The sequence below is a fragment of the Myotis myotis genome, unplaced genomic scaffold (genome assembly GCF_014108235.1).
Source record: "Myotis myotis isolate mMyoMyo1 unplaced genomic scaffold, mMyoMyo1.p scaffold_m19_p_2, whole genome shotgun sequence".
NCBI classification, from domain to species: domain Eukaryota; kingdom Metazoa; phylum Chordata; class Mammalia; order Chiroptera; family Vespertilionidae; genus Myotis; species Myotis myotis.
In genome coordinates, this window is record NW_023416324.1 from 217454287 (window position 1) to 217474359 (window position 20073).

General features: G+C 47.8%; 1 protein-coding gene across 10 annotated transcripts in view; it reads right to left on the minus strand.

Moving 5' to 3' along the window:
• BACH1 (BTB domain and CNC homolog 1) overlaps positions 1 to 19762 on the minus strand; it is a 35737-nt gene extending 15975 nt beyond the window's left edge. For 4 of the 10 annotated variants that reach the window (XR_004973859.1, XR_004973858.1, XM_036347808.1 and 1 more), the window contains exon 1: positions 19591 to 19761. The gene's annotated coding sequence lies outside the window, so the exon portion shown is untranslated. Of the gene's footprint in view, positions 1 to 577; positions 671 to 932; positions 966 to 1022; positions 1077 to 19590 lie in introns of those variants that run through there. The other 6 variants (XM_036347809.1, XM_036347810.1, XM_036347803.1 and 3 more) reach the window with 5 other exon arrangements.
• Between the last annotated feature and the right edge of the window lie 311 nt (positions 19763 to 20073).

Consider the following 20073-nt stretch of genomic DNA (forward strand, 5'->3'; position numbering starts at 1 on the left):
GACTCAGACACGATGCAGCTCAAACGCTATCCTACTTCTACGCTTGCTTCCAGGTGCTCCGTGTGGCTGAAACTGAGTTCCTCAGAAGCAGTCGATGAAAACATCTCAGACTGTGCTCACGCTCCACCCGACTGACTCAGCACCACACGCAATCAACTCCAAAATCACCCCGAGAACTACTCGACTTGGGGGTGCCCGTAGGAAACAGGCAATTCCTTTTGGCAACTGGTCTTAATATTTCAGTTACCAACAGGGAATCAGTGTTGGGAAGAAGAGGCCAGCACCGTCGGTCAAGGACATCACGCACCTGCATGCTGGCTCCACAGACAGAGCCTCCACCTTCTCCAGACGGTCACATCCCAGCCACTGCGTCCCGCACCCAGTCCCAGCCTGTGCTTTGCGGCACCTGCCTTGCGAACTCCTAAAACTGTACTAATCTTACTTTCACGTTGGGCCTTCAAGCCTGGAACCCTGAGGTCCTTGGATCCCAAGGGCACTGACTGCAGCCAAACCATTCCCAGACCCTCACTCCAACACTACTTGCGAGCCCACTGCCACTGGGTGGCTCACCACTCACCTTAAACTCCGGAGAATTGATTCGTGGCTCAAACCCCTATTCAGGCAGTTCGGGGTGACAGCTCACCTCACAAGTCAGAGCCAGCTGACAGATCTGCTGGAAGATGCACATGTGGGTGACATGCCAACCCTGTCCCATCAGCTACCGCTGAGAGAAGCTAGAGAACCAGGAGGCCTGCACTGCGCACACGCACACCTGGACCCATCTTCTCCCCCCAGAGAGCGGGGCACGTCCTGACACCTCCCCACACTGGGCCCTGCGTGCATCTCACATGGAGACTGCACATCGGCCTCTCACCCTGAGACTCCCTCCCCTCCATGAGCACTGCCACCACTCCACCGGCTCTCGGCTACACCAATGCTGCTTGCTTTCTGCAATGGCTTACAAGTTCACACGTGCACACGCACAGCTGTACAAAAAAAAAGTGAACCAAAGTTTTACATACCAATGCTGCTTGCTTTCTGCAATGGCTTACAAGTTCACACGTGCACACGCACAGCTGTACAAAAAAAAAGTGAACCAAAGTTTTACATACCAATATTTTACTTTTACTAGTCCCAAGTACTCTAATTTCTGTTGTATAAAAAAATGTCCAGCGTGACCCACCCACAGTCAAGAACCGCTGGCAGACCATCACCTCTTGCCCTGAAAGCGCATGCCCAGTGGCTCACAGCACGGGGTCTGGAACCCCACACTGTCTGGGCTCAAGTCCCAGCTCAGCCACTGATCCTCGCGGGTCTTGCTTTCTCATCCGTGAGGCAGGGATAACAGCAGCACCTACTGGGCTCTTACAAGGTTTCCCTGAGACGAGAGTAAAAGGGTTTGGCATACTGCCTAGCCCACAGCCAACAAATAATAAATATTAGCTGCTATTCAAGACAATAACAAAAGCTTCATTCCCCTCAAGCCCTCTGGATCCTCTAGTTCAGCAGTTCTCAACCTGTGGGTCGCGACCCCTTTGGAGATCGAACGACCCTTTCACAGGGGTCGCCTAAGACCATCGGAAAACACATATATAATTACATATTGTTTTTGTGATGAATCACTATGCTTTAATTATGTTCCATTTGTAACAATGAAATTGGGGGTCACCACAGCATGAGGAACTGCATTAAAGGGTCGCGGCATCAGGAAGGTTGAGAACCACACTCTAGCTGATTCTCCCACAGCAATGCCATCCTCCCTTGCTGAAACTCCTGTGATGCCTTCCGAGTGTCTGATGACCGATTTTAAAGCCTCAGCGTGTCCTCGGACCTGTGTGGTCAGATTTCCCACCTATTGGCCCAACGTCTTCTCAAGCCTTTGTCTCCCTCTCCTGCTCTTCTCCAGCCTCACCATTCGTCCTGCCCAAGGCATAAGCTCCTCCCTGCCGCGCCTGGACCTCTTCACCTTTAGGTCTCAGCTGAAATGTTAAAACCTTGCCAGTCTTGTTTTCTGCCCTCAAGCATAAAACACAGGACCTGGTCCAATGCAGTACTTGCTTCTGAATGAATGACTTGATATTTTTAATACAAACCCAAAACCTCTATCATCAACTTCTTCCAAACACAGCACAGCCTATTGCCATACATACGCCCTGAGACAGGACTCAGAGAAACACCCCTGATGGCTTGTCCAGAGCCAGGAGGAGCGAGAGAGCCCTCGCTCATTGCTCTGGGAGCTGGATACACCTGCAAGACAACGGCCAAAGAAGAGCAAGGCTTGGCAGCTCTGAGCACAGCCACCTCACTGACTTCTATGAATGAGGCCCCTCAGCCCTGGCCTCACTGGCATGGGGCACAACAGGAAGTTCAGAAAATCTATTGCCCTAATTTCGAAACCCTTCCAAGTGGCCAGTACCCCATTCTCACCCAGCAGTGTAACCAAGCAATGACTCAATCAGGTAAGAATGCACACATCCCTCGAATAACACAGTCACCTTCTAATATTTCTCAAACCTAAAAAGATATAATACCCCCAAGGAACCTTCCAAAACTAAAATTCTGTTAATGTATTAATACCAAATTAAGATTCCTATGTTACAGATGATTTTTTCTACATATACTATGGTTAAAATTCAAAGTAAAAGTTGGCTGACTTTAGCAAATTGCTGATTCACCCGGTAATGCTGACGAAGGATGAGCAGACATTTCACGCTTCCTGTACCTCCATTTGGAAATAACTTCTGCTCTCTGCTCAACACACACAATGTGAGTTTTAAAACAGTGATCACTTGATGTTTTTCTTTCAAAATCATGAAGAAAATGAAAATTGTGCTGTGGTTTTATCACATTTTAATACAAGTAACTTGACGGATAACTTACTTTTAAAAACTTTTAAGCACCTCAGGTAGCTATTGGGTCATGGAGCCAGGCCTGCCTGCACTGAAGCAGACACTCAGAGATCCTGTGTGAGGTTCGCGTCGCAAGAGTGGGCGCACCACCCACCTCACGTCTCACGGGGCTGCACTGTCCTAAGTTCTCAAGGTGGGAGGCACAGAAAGTCATCTAACACCCAAGGCTCATTTCGTAGAAAAGGACAACCATCCAAACATCCTCCCTCCTCAGTGAAAGGTGACAACTATCCTTCCTACAGGCGTCTATCCTGCCACACAGCAGAGGGTGCCATGACAACAAGAGACAGTTCCCACATCAAAACATAACCCAGAGATGCTCAGACCAGAAAGGATGCCCGGGTGAAGGAGACAACAGTGATCATTATCCTCCATAGACACAGGAAGGGGGACATTTCCCAAAATATCTACTTGCAGTAAGTCTTCAGACAAAAACTACTTCCTGGTCAATCCTCACTTAACCGTAATATCCAGCTAAAGAGAACAATCATTTCCAAAACAATCCTGTTCACCAAGGGTTGGGGGAGGGGGCCAATAAGTGACCAGTGACCCTTGATATCAGAAATAGTGCAACAGGCCTCTCCTGGCCTGTACACTGACGCAGTGCCTCCATGGCGGCCAGGCTGAGGTCCTTCTTTCATCCTCACGGCTCTGCCTGACCCCCCTCCAGCACCCGCCCATCACTCTGCCTCACTCAGCTCAGCCGCAGGACAGGGTCTCTATGGCTCAGTCCCCTCACCATGCCTCCTTCGTGTCTCCCTCCGACACTTCGACATCCCCTACACCAGGGCGGTCGAGGTCCGTTACGATGCACCCATGTACCCAGAGTGGGAGCAGCTCTGGACACTAGGGGAACCTTCTCCTCTGTTGTCCAGTGGACGGCAAAGCCCCACAGTGTCAGCCCCGCAACTCAGTCCTTTGTCTTTCCTTCAGGGGGATGTACACAGGAAAGAATTTCTTTAAAACTTGGCTTTTCTTGTCACCATTCCCAATTCTGAAAGAGCCTTAACATCAAAACATCTATGGAATTTAAGTCAGAGACGATCATTCAAGTTGGCATTCTTCCCAACGCTCTGAGACCCGACTCACCTGCCGAAGAGCCAGGGAGAAGAGCTCTGTGACCAAGATTTGCTATTTTCTTTCACCTTTGGCAGATCTTAAATATCACACTTGTTTAAACATCGTATCTGATAATCCTATTTTCTAAATCTGTTTCCGTCTTAGGAAAAAATCATAAGTTTGACTGGGTAAGATGCATGGATGAATATATCAAAAAAGGCTGAAAGAAAATGTAAAACAAAGTCTGAACAAGGCTGAGTAGCAGAAAGGCTTACAGCAGCACAATAACGGCGCTGTTTGAAGAACTTTTACAGCAGTGGTTCTCAACCTTCCTAATGCCGCGCCCCTTTAATACAGTTCCTCATGTTGTGGTGACCCCCAGCCATAAAATTATTTTCGTTGCTACTTCATCACTATAATGTTGCTACTGTTATGAATCGTCATGTAAGTATCTGATATGCAGGATGTATTTTCATTGTTACAAATTGAACATAATGAAAGCATAGTGATGAATCACAAAAACAATATGTAATTATATATGTGTTTTCCGATGGTCTTAGGCGACCCCTGTGAAAGGGTCGTTCAACCCCCAAAGGGGTCGCGACCCACAGGTTGAGAACCGCTGTTTTACAGTGACATATGGGAAACTGGGCTGGCAATCCATGTTAAAACCATGCCACTAAGGATGCCATAACATTTCTTTAATGGAGGAGCAGCGGGGAGGGGGGATAGAATAATGCAGTTTTTGCAGCTCATGATTATTACATTATGAGAGGTTCCATACAGGGAAAGTTAGTTTTTTTTTCCCCATTTACTCTTCCTAATATTAGAAATTATGTAATCATGGATCTTTTGCTATATTTATTTGGAATAATTCCGTATCTAAAATGTAAAGCTACAGTTACACTTAGAAGTGAGCCGTCTGAATGGTTAGAGTCTGAGGGAGTTGTTTACAGGCTCATGAAACAAAAGGTAGGTTTTTTACTTCCCAAGTCAACAAACCCAATTTTGAGGATTCTGGGTAGTAAGTTTAAAACAGCTTGGAAGGGAGGAAAGAAGAGAAGGAACATAGGAAAGCCAAGTTCCAGAACCAAAACAAGAATAATTGATTCCACAGTTATACTTTCTTACTACAGAGAACATAAATGATGAGGTCTTTTATTGGTGAACATAGTTAGCAGGTACTTGATCCTAAAGAGATTATTAAACCTCAATGGAATATGACTATGGTAAGATAATGTGACGTAGCAAGGACACTTGGCCCATACCAATAAAGCTAATTTACTGAATACATATTTTTATTGGTCACTATTTTTATTTTTTAAATTTATCTTTATTGTTGAAAGTATTACAGATGTCTCCTTTTTTCTCCCATTGGCCCCCATCCTCCCCACTCTCATCCCCTCCCTGGCCTCCACCCCACTATTGTCTATAATCTATGGGTTCAGCATATATGCATACAAGGTCTTTGGTCAATCTCCCCCCCCCCCCCCCCCCCGCCACACACACACACACACCCCTTCCCTATGAGAATCTTCAGTCTGTTCTATGCTTCAGTGTCTCTGGATCTATTTTGCTCATCAGTTCATTTTGTTCATTAGATTCCACATATAAGTGAGATCATGTGATACTTGTCTTTCTCTGACTGACTTCTTTCACTCAGCATAATACTCTCTAGGTCCCTCCACGCTGTCTCAAAGGGTCAGAGATCCTTTTTTACAGCTGCATAGTATTCCATGGTGTAAATGCACCAGGTTTGTTTATCCACTCGTCTACGGATGGGCACTTGGGCTGTTTCCCAGATCTTGGCTACTGTAAATAACGCCGCTATGAACATAGGGGCACATATATTCTTTCTGATTGATGTTTCAGGGTCACTGTTTTATTTCTCAACTTTGAGTTATGATTATGCAGAACTGCACTATTCAAAGTGTACAGTTCAGTGAGTTTTGACACTGGCATATGTGCAGAAAACTACCACCATGGTCAAGACTAGAAACGCCCATCACTCCTCAAAATTCCACAGGCCCCTCTCCTTCCTGTTTCCCTGGCTCTGGGTACCAACAATTTCTTTATGCATTTTCTCTGATCTTGATATAAATGAAATCACACACTGTGTTCTCTGGTTTCAGGTTTCTTTCACTCAACTTGTGACAATCATACTGTGTACATCAGTGATTTATTTGTTTTTATTGCTAAATAATATTCCCTTACATGGATATTCCACTATTTGTTTATCCATTCACTATAGATGGACAATTGTAATAAACATAGACAATTGCACTGTTTCCAATTTGGGATTTTTGTGATAAAGCTTCAGCGAACATCTGAATGGACATACACTTCATTCTCTTGGGCAAATAAATATCTAGGAGAGGAGAGCTGAGTGCTACAGTAGATTTGTGTTTAACTTCTTAGAAATGGCTAAACCGTCTTTCCAAAAGCAATGGTGTCATTTGACACTGCTGCCAGCAATGTCTGAAGGTTCCAGCTGCTCCTCGCTTTCACCAGCCCTGGTCCTGCCAGTCTTTTTCACCTTCGCTGCCCGAGTAAGCGCACAGCACGCTCTCCTGTGGTTTCAGTCTGCAGGTCCTGATGGCTAATGATGCTGAACATCACATCTTTATGTGTGTTTACTGGCCAGCTGTGTATCTTCTTTTGTGAAATGTCTGTTCAAGTCTCCTGTCTATTTTTAACTGGGCTGTTTTCTTCTTTCTACTGAGTTGTAAGAGCCAGTAGAATTTTATTAGGATTTCAATGAATCTATGTACCCATTTAGGGAAAACCCACATCTAACAAATGGAGTTTTCTGATGAACAAACATGCTTATCTCCCTATTTACTTAGGTCTTCTTTATTTCCCTCAGCATTATTCCAATGTCTCTAGTAAAGAATATCTTGTGTTACCTTTACTCCCACGTACTTTATATTTTTGTGTAGTTACTATAAGCGGATTTAACTTCACTTTCTGGTTTTCTGCTCTGTAAACATGAAGTTGACTTTTTAAATATTAACCTGGTTTTGAGTGGTACAGGAGACAGTGAGGCTGTGGGGAAAGGGAACACATGCTGCTCAGCTTCCCTGCCCAGCACCACAGACAAAACATGAACATGAACTGGTTTTCAGAACAGACAGTAACACAGGACTGAATGACAGCTATCGAACAGAAAGTAAGTACTATTAACCCTGACAACATAAAAGTAACACTGACGGGTGGGGAGATGGAATCAAGAAAGAACTGAAAGGAAAGGATGTACATCTAACGACTTATAATATCCAAAGTCAAGAAGGTACTTCCTTAGATTAATGAGACCAAAGTAAAAAAGATATATATTAATTTTGATTTATAGAGGTGACCAAGAACAGGAATAAAATAATATAAATACAGGTGGGAGGGATGGTAGGAGCAAACAAAAATCAACATTCAGGATAACAGGAAACCAACAGATAATGTCTTAAGTTCATAAATAAATGAAGTACAAACATCTTAGAGACACAGAGGTAAGTAAGCACCAAAAGAATTAAATAGCAAAAATAAACAAACATGAATATTAACCATGAAGCAGAATTAGAGGTGGGATGGGGTGCAACAGATGAGGCTGCTGTAGGAGAAATCTCTGTATTTTTAAAAAACAACATGTATTACTTTGACTAAAAACCCAAACTAAAAAAGATGTTTAACTAGATAGCAAACCCAAAAAAGTAAAACTGAGTTAAGTCTAAATTGTTGATAACTTGGTTCGAGTCTTAATGCAACTTTTTAAAGATTCTACAAACTGAAAAGGAATTTGACAAGTGGAAAAAAACATCAACCTTTAACTAAAATCTTAGGTCTGACATAGAAACTAAGCGATGGAGGAGGTAGAAAAAATAGAGTAAGGGCTCTTGTTTGGGACAGTGTCACACACGCTGTTTAATATTTATGTTGACAGCAGGTGTGGGTGTCCTGTGAGGGAGGAGCTGTGATGCCCGGGGCCCACCTCCCCCAACCTGAGGGAACCTCTGCACTCACCAACAGAGCCCCTCACACAGTGCAACTGTGTGTCTGCTTTTGGTGGAACTGTTCATTACACCACGAGCTAATTCTCTGAGAAGACCAATAAAATGGACAAACTTCAGCACAGTCTCACCAAGACAAGACGAAAAGAAAATGAATCAACAGCATTCCCATTTTCATACAAAACATACTGCAATGACTCTTCTCTTTTTCTTTTTGAAATGACTTTTCTCTTAGAATAAAATGTCTTGACCTTTCCGAGACCCTGCTACCTGCAATAAAATCTCTGTTCCCTTTGGTGAATTCCCAAAAAGAGCCGTTTATATTCACCGCATCCCCACTTCCGTCTTCCTGACATCATGAGCCCACAACATCAGGCTTTTCCCTCCACGCCAGGAAAACCACTCTGAGGCTCGATGGCCTCCCCTCCACCAATGGCAAAACACCAGTTTCTCTCCCAGCATCCAGCAGGAGTCCAGATGAGTCATCCCCTCCCGCATCCTTCCTTCACTTGGCTTCCAGGGTACCACAGTCCCAACATGCCATCGTATTGGCACCACCTACCAACTTTCTTTGGTGGATCCTCCTCCTCCCCCAAACCTCGAAATGCTGGAGAGCCCAGGGCTTAATCCTTAAATTTCTCTCTCTTTTTTTTTTAATCCTCACCTGAAGAGTATGTGTATTGATTTAAGAAAGAGAGTGAGACAGAGAAACATCATGTGAAAGAGAAACATCGATTGGTTGCCTCCTGTACACACCCTGACCGTAATTAAACCTGCAACCTAGGCATGTGCCCTGACAGGGAATCGAACCCGCCACCTCTCGGTGCACAGGACCACGCTCCAACCAAGCAAGCCATCTGCCAGGGCTCTCCTCCCCTTTGCACACACTCCCTGGGTGAACTCACCCAGACCCGCAGGAACATGCTCACTCCTGGGCTGCAGTACCCTCTCATCTACATTTGGTCCAACCAGGATTTCACGTAACCAATTGCACTCCCATTACTACTTGTATATCTCAAAGTCACCTCAGAGTTAACATATCCATAAACCTTGGTTCCTCCACCTTTAGTCAAGATACATACCAAAATAGTAACAATGGTTACACCTAGGCAATTTTTGTTTATTTCTGCATTTAAATGCTTAACCATAAACACCCATTACTTTGTAATCAGAAAAATGTTAAAAATAAGCAGTAACTATAAACAAAAAAGGTGCCTTCATTAAAAATGCAGTTCACATTTATTTTTATTGTTCTGAATACTCTCAAGTGAATTACTATTTCCTCCCATTATCAGTAGATACTGGCTTGTCACTAGGTAGAAAAATCATGGGTGCCTCTAAAATACAGCAGCCTCCACTGGTATCTTCACAGTAATCACAAAAGAAAATTAAATTGTACAGCAAGCTAAAATAGGATGGTGATCTGACTTGGAAAAAGAGAACCCTGTTAAAGGAAAAGAAGGAGACAGACCATCGAGTCAGGTGTAGCCCTAGGAACAAGGGCAGGTGCGCACCATGAATAAGTAGGTAGCGCCCACCCTCATCTCACAAAGTCCTTTGAAGACAATAAAGTGCTAGACAAATACAAAGAGTTATGAAATGCAAGAGAAAACCAAGTTTAGGTCGTGTTAGCACTATCAACAGGACAGCGTGGGAACGAGCAGGAGTATGTGGATACAACTAAGGCTTTGCCGGAATGTCCAACTGCGACCTTCCGTAAAACACTGACTCCACACTCAGGTCCCCTAAGAAAGCACCACCACTTACTCTGAGGATTGGACGGTTTGGCACATTTCATAGCACAAGCTTGGCACAAGATCAACATTTTATCACTACTACTGCCATTATTAAGCAAGTGATGAAAATAAAACTTCATTTTATGCTCTGGCTGGTGTGGCTCAGTTGGTTGAGTGTCGTTCCATGCACCAAAAGGTGGCAGGTTTGATTCCTGATCAGGGTGCATGTGAAAGAGAGCCAATCATTGTTCCTCTCTCACATCAATGTTTCTCTCCCCGCCTCTTCCCCTCTCCCTTCTTGTCTCTAAAATTAATAAAAACTTTATTTTTTAAAAAAAGAAAATTGCATTTTAAAAGGCTCTATAAACCCAAGAATTGTTACAAAATGCAGAGCTTCCTAAACTTCTTATATTATAAAAAGCTAATATGCAAATCGACCAAATGGCCAAACGACCGGTCGCTATGAGGTGCACAGACCACCAGGGGGAAGACGCTCAATGCAGGAGCTGCCCTCTGGTGGTCAGTGCACTCCCACAGGGTGAGCACCGCTCAGCCAGAAGTTGGGCTCACAGCTGGCGAGCACAGCGGCGGTGGAGGGAGCCTCGCCCTCCCCCATGGCAGCACGAAGGATGTCCAACTGCCAGTCAGACATCCCCCAAGGGCTCCCGGACTGCGAGAGGGTGCAAGCCAGGCTGAGGGGACCCCCCCCCGCCGCCCCCCCCCCCGCCGCAGTGCACGAATTTTGTGCACTGGGCCTCTAGTTTTAAAATAACAATTTAAAGATCTCAACAAGGTAAAAAGAAAACTTTAAAGCTCCACAATTCTGCTCAAGATAAATTCCAATTTCACAAGGCTAAAGATTTTCTAGTAAAAAAGAGCACATTCAACCAGTCTGACCCACTTCCCCACTTGTTACAGATGAAGAAAGTGAAGCCTTGAAGGGTCAGTAACTTCAAGGTTGAAAAGGTCTCCTGGCCCCGGTCCACATATTACATTTCAAGTATGTTCCATAATCTCTGTGTTGTGTGTGTTGTTGGGGGGGAGGGGGGGGGAGATAAAAGTAAAGAGAGGTAGAAGAACAAGGAATAAGATGGAAATGCCTCAAGTATCCTCATTTCTGTTAAGCAGATTAAAATGGCATTTAAGAAATACCAAATTTCCCCTTATTACTCAATATCTGGTTAACTAATTTGTTATTAACACTTCTTGGGTTACATAAACAATCTCACATAGTGTTAAGAGGAACCTGACACTGTACTATGCTGAACTTATATCAAATTCTATAGTTATACCCATCTACATAGGGAAAATTCGAGGAAAGTATGCTCGATATTTCACTAAAAGTTACTTTCAATCCAGAGCATTAGTGTCCATGCCCTACATTTAAATTAAAATATTAAAGATTCTTCATATATCCTTTTGTTTTCAAACTGTAAAAATTATAACCATAATCCAAATTATTTATTTCTGATTGCCCAGAGAAAGTGGAAGCCCTAGAACAGAATCTGACACATATGCAAAGTAACTGAAAAACACCCTTCAAATGCCCAACCATTCCTTACACACACCTCACTCCAATTCATAATAAATTTGAGTCACAAAAAAAGGATGAAGAGTAAAAAAAGTTCACATAAAGCTAGGGAAGAGGTGTGGAACAGAGTCACCCCCACAGCCCTCCAAAGGAACCAATCCTACCAAGACCTTGATTTGGTACCTCTGACCTCCCGAATTTACACAGACAATAAATTCCTACTGTTTCAGCCACTCAAAAAAAAAAAAAAATTAAATAACATTTTAATTAAATAAGGCAGCAGTTACAGTAAGCAATTAGAACACTGCATGAATAACAGAATTGAAATGTTTTTATTTAGGTAGAAGTATTGTTTTAAAAAACCTAACCCAGAAGTCCATGACAGTACCACAGAGCTACAGTATCTCAACATCCGCAGCTAAACCTAAAATGCTAAAGTCCAGTTCCTTTATTTATGGTAACTTGGGAGTCAAACTGCCATCTCCAAAACGTAGACTTTCCAGCTAAGCTCTCAATGGCTACTTTCCAAAATATAATCATCCCAAGATTTAGTCAAATAATAATGCGAGGTCTGTTAAAAGGAAAAGGTGAAATATTCCTTGGTTCAGACATTATTTGAGGAACAACTGAATAGATAAATACTGTCTTTTTACTTGAGACAAAAAATATTTTGGCCATATTACAAGTCTTTTCTATGACTTGTGTTCCACAGAATCCTCCCCATCCAGTCAATGAACCCAGCACTCTATTCAGGTGAGAGCCACAGCCATCGCAGGGGGCATGCTCACAGGTTAAGAGCACGCGGTTCACCTGGTATACACACAATGAGAGGTGGCAAGACAGCATCTATTCTCCTTACCCTGGAAGCATTCAGAGAAGGCAAAGAACTTTAGGATGGCTTAGAGTACTGAAAGAATTATATTCTTTCCATATGTAATTGCTTGGATAGAAAGAGCATTTTTAATTTTTAAACAATCCTATGTAATAAAGAGGTGAAATGCAAATAGACCATCACTCCAACACACAAGATAGCCGCCCCCATGTGGACACAAGATGGCCAGCAGGGGAAGGCAGTTGGGAGGGACCAGGCCTACAAGGGAGGGCAGTAAGGGGCAATCGGGCCAGCAGGGGAGCAGTTAGGCATTGATCAGGCTGGCATGGGAGTGGTTAGGGGCGATCAGGCTGGCAGGCAGAAGCGGTTAGGGGCAATCAGGCAGGAAAGTGGTTGGAGCCAGCAGTCCCAGATTGTGAGAGGGATGTCTGACTGCCCCCGGTGGGATCAGGCCTAAACAGGCAGTCGGACATCCCTCAAAGGGTCCCAGATTGGAGAGGGTGCAGGCTGGGCTGAGGGGGACACACACACACACACACACACGCACACGCATGAATTTTGTGCACCAGGCCTCTAGTTTTTAAATAAAACATTTGATTGATGTGATTGTAAAAGTATTACTTGGTCATTATAGAAAATGTGATCAGGTAGAAGGGAGAAAAATCACCTAAAGTTCCTAATCTAAAGGCAAGCACACCTCCTCTGCACTGGGCAGCGTGTGTGTGGGCAGCGGTGGGCCAGCAGCAGGCAGGGAAAACCCACTGGCCCAGCACTGCTCACCCTCGTCCTAGCCCCGCCCTGACTGTGCTCACAAACCCACTCTCCACCTGAGGCATGAGTTTCTGGGGAAGGCTCCTGTCCCAGCTCAAATCGCAATCCATTCCAGGCAGTCCCAGTGGTGCCTGGCCCCTGGGACTCGGCTCCTGGCTGATGTGCAGTGTTGGCCCAGGAACCTCCGAAAGGAAGGGCCAGGATGCATCTGCTACGAGGCTTCTGGCATATATAGGTTTCACACGGATAAAAAGACAGGACAGCCCAGGAAAAAGAGTTTTCTTCCAAGAAGCTTAGTCATAGTTATTGCTGACACCTGAACTTGGGGCCGACATCTTGCAATCACAAGACAAAGAAAGACAAATCTATATCTTCAACCTCTTCCCACTGACCTTATTTTTAAATACATACACCGACACACAACCATTCTGACCCAACCTCCCCCTACTAACATCCATCTCTCTATTTTTCTTCATTGCTAAACTTCTCAAAAGAGTTGTCAAAACAAGCTGTTTCCTCACGAACCTATTCATTCATCACTGACATTCCTACTGCTTTCCTGGTTTCCCAAAAACTAGGTTTCCCACCTCCTGAGGTTCCAAGGCACACTTCACAGGCTGCCCTTGCGCAACACAGGCTACCTATGGGCTTGCTTGTCTACTGGACTAGGACTTTCCAAAAGTCCAGGACTGCCAGTATCTGCCAAAGTTCCTGGCACATATGCTTCCTAAAGCAGATACTGGCAATCCATATAGCAAATGTAAACCGGACAGCAAGCATGTAAGCACATCACCAACGTTGAAACAAAGTTAGCAACCCCACTATCACACACACCACAGCTGGACGTGCTTGTGTGCGAGGCTGAGGCGGGCAGTGGCACAAAGAGGAGACTGAAGTGCCTTCACTTTAAAGATGATTCTTCTTTACTTTCCAGGATTAGGGAGCTGCTCCAAGTCCCCTCAGCAGGGGGGAGGGACTCCCACATTGAGGTCTGTGGGGCAACGGCAGGGAGGGGCTGGTGTCCGGCCTGCCCCACAGAGGAGGTGGTCCAGGCTCCTGATGTCAGAAACAGACAAGCAGCTAGGCCAATGGCAACAGGCATGCCCTCAGGGACAAAACACCTTTTCAAAACAAAAAGAACTATATCTGGAGTTTTAACAGTATCTGTGACAGTCCTTTACCTCCAAGAGCCAATTAAGCAGGCAAAACGACAGTAACTACAGCTCATCCCTAACTGGCATTTACTTTGGGTTCTCCGGGTGACAGGCGGGAATGAAGGTTTGCAACCCTCGTCATCCGGGAAAAATGCTTTTCTACTTCAAGTCTTTACTAATTGGGGAAAGGTGATTAAAAGGGCCATTGGCTTTTTTTTACCTCTCTTTCTAATTTAAGTGAAAAATTCTGTCTTGAGGAGAGCCCTGAGCCATTCTTGGAACACTTCTCAGAAACACCGAGTAAATAAGTAGACGTTAGGTATCTTGAGAATGAGAAGTGTGCTAGGCCAAGATTTGATAGGCACTTGGCATTTTTAAAATACACTTAAGTGCAAAATACACACTAATGAAATTACGATCTTACCAAAAAAAGACTTACTACAGAATGACAATCAAAAGCTACAACCTAACAAATGTATTGAAAGAGTAATAGATCGTTTAAAGCTACACTTTCTAACAAATTCTCCATGGAGATGGATGATTTGGAGAATTCCTTCGCTACTTTTCCTGGCTCTCAGAGCAGGTGGCCCATTTCAGAGGAGGAGCACGGCATAAGGACATGAGGACACCAGGGGTCCCCCCTTCCTAAGTTCACCTCCTTAAGCCAAAACATCTATGCTGGGACCCGAGAGGATGAAGACAAGTCAGTGAAAAGAAGAATCCATGCGAAAAAGGAGAGGGGAGCAAGGCATTTCCCTTACTAAACTAGTCAGTCTATAACCTTGGAGGTGGATATTGAAGAAATTACCCCTATATGAAACACTTTTTAGTGTAATTCCACTGTAATGGGGGATAGGGAAGTAAAACTGTCCACTATAACTGATCCAATCTAAGAAATGACAAACAAAAAAGTGAAAATAACTTTACCAGATAGAAGCTGGGAATAATTTTATTACAAAAATATTCTTTTGAATAATGAGTTTTCAAGGAAATTAAGAAAATGATGTAAAGTTATGCTTTAAGGGAACATGATTTGCACAGCTTCCGCTGCAGTCAGGTAACACTTTGTAAACTGGCCAGACCTCAGAGAGGAGCCAGCAGCCCCCCAACTCTGCCGCACGCCCACTGCCATCCTACCCAGTCAGCAACAAAGTGCTGGCAGCACGAGGTCTTTGCTCCTTTTGTTTACTTAGGGGCAACTTTTATTATCCTACTAGAGGCCCGGTGCACAACATTCGTGCACTGGGCGAAGGGGGTACCTCAGCCCCGCCTGCGCCCTCTCGCAGCAGTTCGGAAGCCCTTGGGGAATGTCCGACGACAGCTTCGGCCCCTCCCTGCCTAAGCCGGCAGTAGGACATCCTTAGTGCTAACACAGAGGCGGGAGAGGCTCCCGCCACCACCACAGCGCTCACCAGCCATCAACCTAGCTTCTGGCTGAGCGGCACTCCCCCTGTGGGAGCACACAGGCCACCAGGGGGCAGCTCCTGCATTGAGCGCCTGCCCCCTGGTGGTCAGTGCACCTCATAGCGACCAGTCATTCCACCGTTCGGTCAATTTGCATATTGCCCTTTTATTATATAGGAGGATTCATGTTCTCTAAACTATCCCTGATTTTGTACAAAACAAGGGCCAGTTCTAGAGGAATAATAATAGTAAAGAAAAACTATTACATGCATCAGAGGTTTAACACCTAGACAATCCAAATGATATTTGGTTCAATTCAATTCCAGATCAATTATAGGTAAAGAAAAAAAAAGCCACAAGGCAAATTTTTTTTTTTTAAATATATTTTATTGATCCTTCACAGAGAGGAAGGGAGAGGGACAGAGAGCCAGAAACATCGATGAGAGAGAAACATCGACCAGCTGCCCCCTGCACACTCCCCACTGGGGACGTGCCCACAACCAAGGCACACGCCCCCGACCGGAATCGAACCCGGGACCCTTGAGTCCGAAGGCCGACGCTCTATCCACTGAGCCAAACCGGTCAGGGCGGCAAATTTTCTTTCTATCTCAGGAGATGAACCAAAAGAATGATTTAAGTCCAGCTGCTTCCTCAATATTTACACCAATGATGAAAACAGAAAGCAGAATTCTAAATGATTAAGAGTTTCAACTCGGTAACCATTTAACACAGCTTAATAGATACAACAAATAATGGTCTCACTTTTAAAAATGCCCAAGTTTCAAAACCACAGAACTAAAATGAATCCATATTGTACAACCAGCACAGAAACCAACAGTTTTCTGAACAAACCCAGCCAAGGCACCCCAACACTCCACAGGAGATCAACCAGAAAACATCTCCCCAACCTTTCTCAGTGACGAACAGGTCCAGGAAGCCCTATCTAAACCGACCAGTGTGTGGCATGGATAATTCTATATCAGCATAGGCATGTCACCAAAAGAACATAGAACACTTAGAAGTAACTGGCAGGTAAACTTACATTCCAAATGTTCCCAACAAACTGCCCAGGAAAGAGTATCAAGAAATGAGTTCTGTCCTATGCGACTGAGCGGGAGGGAGTGGACAGGCTACTGAATCTGCCAACCACAACGTCCTTAACCTCAACGTGGAGAACAGACCAGATGCAGATCAAAGTGCCTCTATTTCCTCAACAGCCAATTCCAAGTCGCTGGCCAGAGCTGCCTGGAGCACCTCACGCGGCTGCTGGACTCCTGGGCCCTGGGCAGTGGGGGTCTGACCTACCAGCACGCTCCCAGGAGCTGGTTCTCCAGCAGCAGAGACTGGGGCTCACCCACGTGCTCGCCTCCACCTCCCTCCTCATCTGTGGCTGTAACTTGCACGAGGAGGCTGCCAAGCCTGGCTGTGCAACCAGGCACTTCCCTGATTTTGAAGACAGATAACAACACCTAACATGTATGCATACTCAACCACTTCACACATGTTCACGCATTTAATTTGCAAACTATCTGTGCTATAGATTGCATTACCATCATCCCCATTTGACAGATGGGAAATGGAGGCACAACTAAATGCAGTAACTTCCCAAGGCTCCAAAGCCGGTAGCAGACCTCTGGCAGACTGGCTCCAGAACCACTCTTAACCCCTGAGCTTCCTGCATTTCTGCCCAGGGTACAGGCAAGCCCGACCAGTTCTGTTAATGCTAAGCACTGAGAAGGCCCCAAGCCCAGGTTTCATGCAGGTGAAAGTCTATATTTTATCTGCAGTCCCGAAATATTTACTCTCCAAAGGTCGTGGATTTGGCAAATAGTGCTCAAATTACCGTACCTTGGGCCCCAGTAGATTACTTTATGTGGCATATGTTTTTAATCAAAATAATTTCATAAATCATCAATTCCACCACATAAAATACACCCTCCACTTAGTAGGACCCTCAGGAAAGGCAAGTTTGAGAGCTGAAGCAGCTCTCCCTTCACAGAGCGTCAGTCGAGTGGTAAGTACTCTTCGCCCCAGCATGCCGGCCAGGTCCATTTTCTGAGTCAAGCCCTTTTCCTAAGGAGGGAAATGCCACTTGCCAAGCGACCTGCTGAATATGTGGTCTCATTAACCCCGTTAAAGGAGTGCGCACGTGGCCCCACGAACGCAGATTTACAAGGCGTCACCGGTGCAGAGTCATCTTTTTAAATTTTTATCTAAATCGCACTCCAAAGCATAGATTATCTTCAGGTGATCCCACTGGATCCTTTCACATGTGACCACACTTCAGGTCACACACATGAAACCACCCTGGCTTGTCTCCAATTCAAGCCTCGTGGTATCCAATGTAACGGGCAGATCTGTCTTTTTTTATTTCCTTTCCCCCATGTCAACAATGCAGTAAGAAACTTACACTCAAGCTTCTAATCTTTAAAATATAAAAAGAACAGAACTGCATTGGAAATAAAAATTAAATGAATATGAGGAACATTTTGAGAGTCAGGAAGTCAGGTGTGTGGTGTTTTTAAAGAAAGTCCTCCAGTTGGTGAATGTTTTGGTTCACAGTAAACCCTCCGTGTCCCCAAAGGAAAAAGCGGGCCGAGCACCCACACTCTATGCATGTGCTTCTGTTCATCCGTACCCTGAAGTTAATGTCTTTCTTATCCTACAGAAAAGTATAATTTTAATGTCAAAGTTTTCCCATTTTCTTCCAAATGAATCATTCTGCACCTCACCTTGGACACCAAAAACAAAAGATCATGATTTCTAATCTCCTCTAGTCCCAAACCTGGAACAACAAGTCAAGGGCTGTCGTTGTCTCAAATACAAACGTGTTCAGTGAACCGTCACCAAAGGCTTAGTCACGCTCTGGACCAGGTCAGGGCCGGATCCCTCCTCGTTCCAGTTCCTCAACCTGGTCGGCCGGGGCCGAGGCCGGGCCCGGGGGCCGGGGGCCTCCGCGTTCCAGTTCCTAAACCTGGTCGGCCGGGGCCGAGGCCGGGCCCGGGGCGGGGGCCGGGGGCCGGGGGCCGGGGGCCGGGGCGGGGGCCGGGGGCCGGGGGCCGGGGGCCGGGGGCCGGGGGCCGGGGGCCTCCGCGTTCCAGTTCCTAAACCTGGTCGCCTGCGAAGACGCCCGCGCGGCTGAGAGAAGGCGCGGGTAAGGGCCCGCCGCCCCGCACACCAGGAGGAAGTCCTGCTCATCAAGGAACCTTTAGGAAGAACACAAGTTCGCTGTTTGAAGCGCAGAAGCCGCACAACAAAACCACAAAAGGGAAACAACTAGGTCCCTGCGCGGAGACCAGGCGGTGCCGCACGGCTGTCGGTGGCCCCGCTGCCCACGGGCCCTCGGCGGGACGCCTGGGGCCGGGGCCGGGGCTGCTGTGGCTGCACCGCTTCGCCCGCTGACCCGCCTGGCACCCCGGCCCGGTCCGGCAGCCGGCACCCCTCCGAGGGGCGGCACGTGACGAGCGCCCGCAGCAGCTGCTCCCCGTTCCCTCCGGGCTGGGACCCATGACTCAGCGGCCCGGCTGTGCCAGGACCCGGCCCACCTGGTTCCCCTCCGGCCCCGCGCCCGGCGGCCCCGGACTCCGCCGGGGCGCGAGCAGCACCAGCGCGGCCGTCCCCGCGTCCCCGGCTCAGTCCCCGCGGCCCCGCTCAGGCTCAGCCCCAGCGCTCGCTCCGCCCGAGGGCCCGGACGGAAGGCGCCCCCGGGTCGGCGCGGCACCGGCCCCTCTGCCGGGCCGGCGTCCCTGACGCAGCCCGTCCCAGCCCCGCGCCCGTCCGCGTCCCCGCCGCCCCTCGGCCCGCGCTCCCCTCCCCGCGGCCCGCGCCCCCCGCCGCCGCACCGCCCGGCCGAGCCCTCCCGGAGACCCGCGCGTGCCCCGGGGTCGGCGGTGCCGGAGGGGCAGGAGGACCGCGCGGAGCCGGGCGGGCTGGGGCGGGACCAGGGACCGGCGGGCGGGCTGGGCAGAGGCCCCCGGACCGCGGCCCGGCACGTACCCCCACCCGCCCGAGGCAGGACGGCACGGCTTGTCCACAGGGCCGGCGGGTCCTCCTTCCGGCGGACGCGGCCACTTCCAGGAACCGGGCCGCCGCCGCCCCCGCCCCGCCCCGCAGGCAGCCGCCCGCACAGGCCCGCAGCCCGCACCGCGGACGCCGGAACCCTCCGGGGAAGAGCGTGGGGCGACCAAGCCACTCACCGGAGCCGAGACACGGCGCGGCCCGACTGACGGCAGCGAGAGGGCCGGCCGGACGGACAGACGGCGGGCGGGCAGCGGTCAGGTGACTCACCGCCTCCCCGCGGCCGGCCGCTCGCTCCTCTCCTTTCTCCTCAGCAGCCGCCACCGCCTCCGGGCGCCGAGGCCACGCCCCCTCGAGGTCCCGCCCCCTTAGCCCTCCTCGCGATACCCGGCCCGCCCTTCTCGGGACGCCGAGGCCCCGTCCCCAGGCCCGCCTCGCGATGTTTCGCACCGCCCTCGCTGGAGGCCACGCCCTCTCTCGAGGCCCCGCCCCCATGCCCGCCTCGCTATGTTTCGCACCGCCCTCGCTGGAGGCCCCGCCTTCCGTGGAGGCCCCGCCCCCAGGCCCGCCTCGCGAGGCCCCGCCCCGCAGCCCGGGAGTCCCGAGTCCCGCGCGGCTGAAGGTGCTCCGATGCTGAGTCCGCGCCGCCTGAAGCCCCCGCT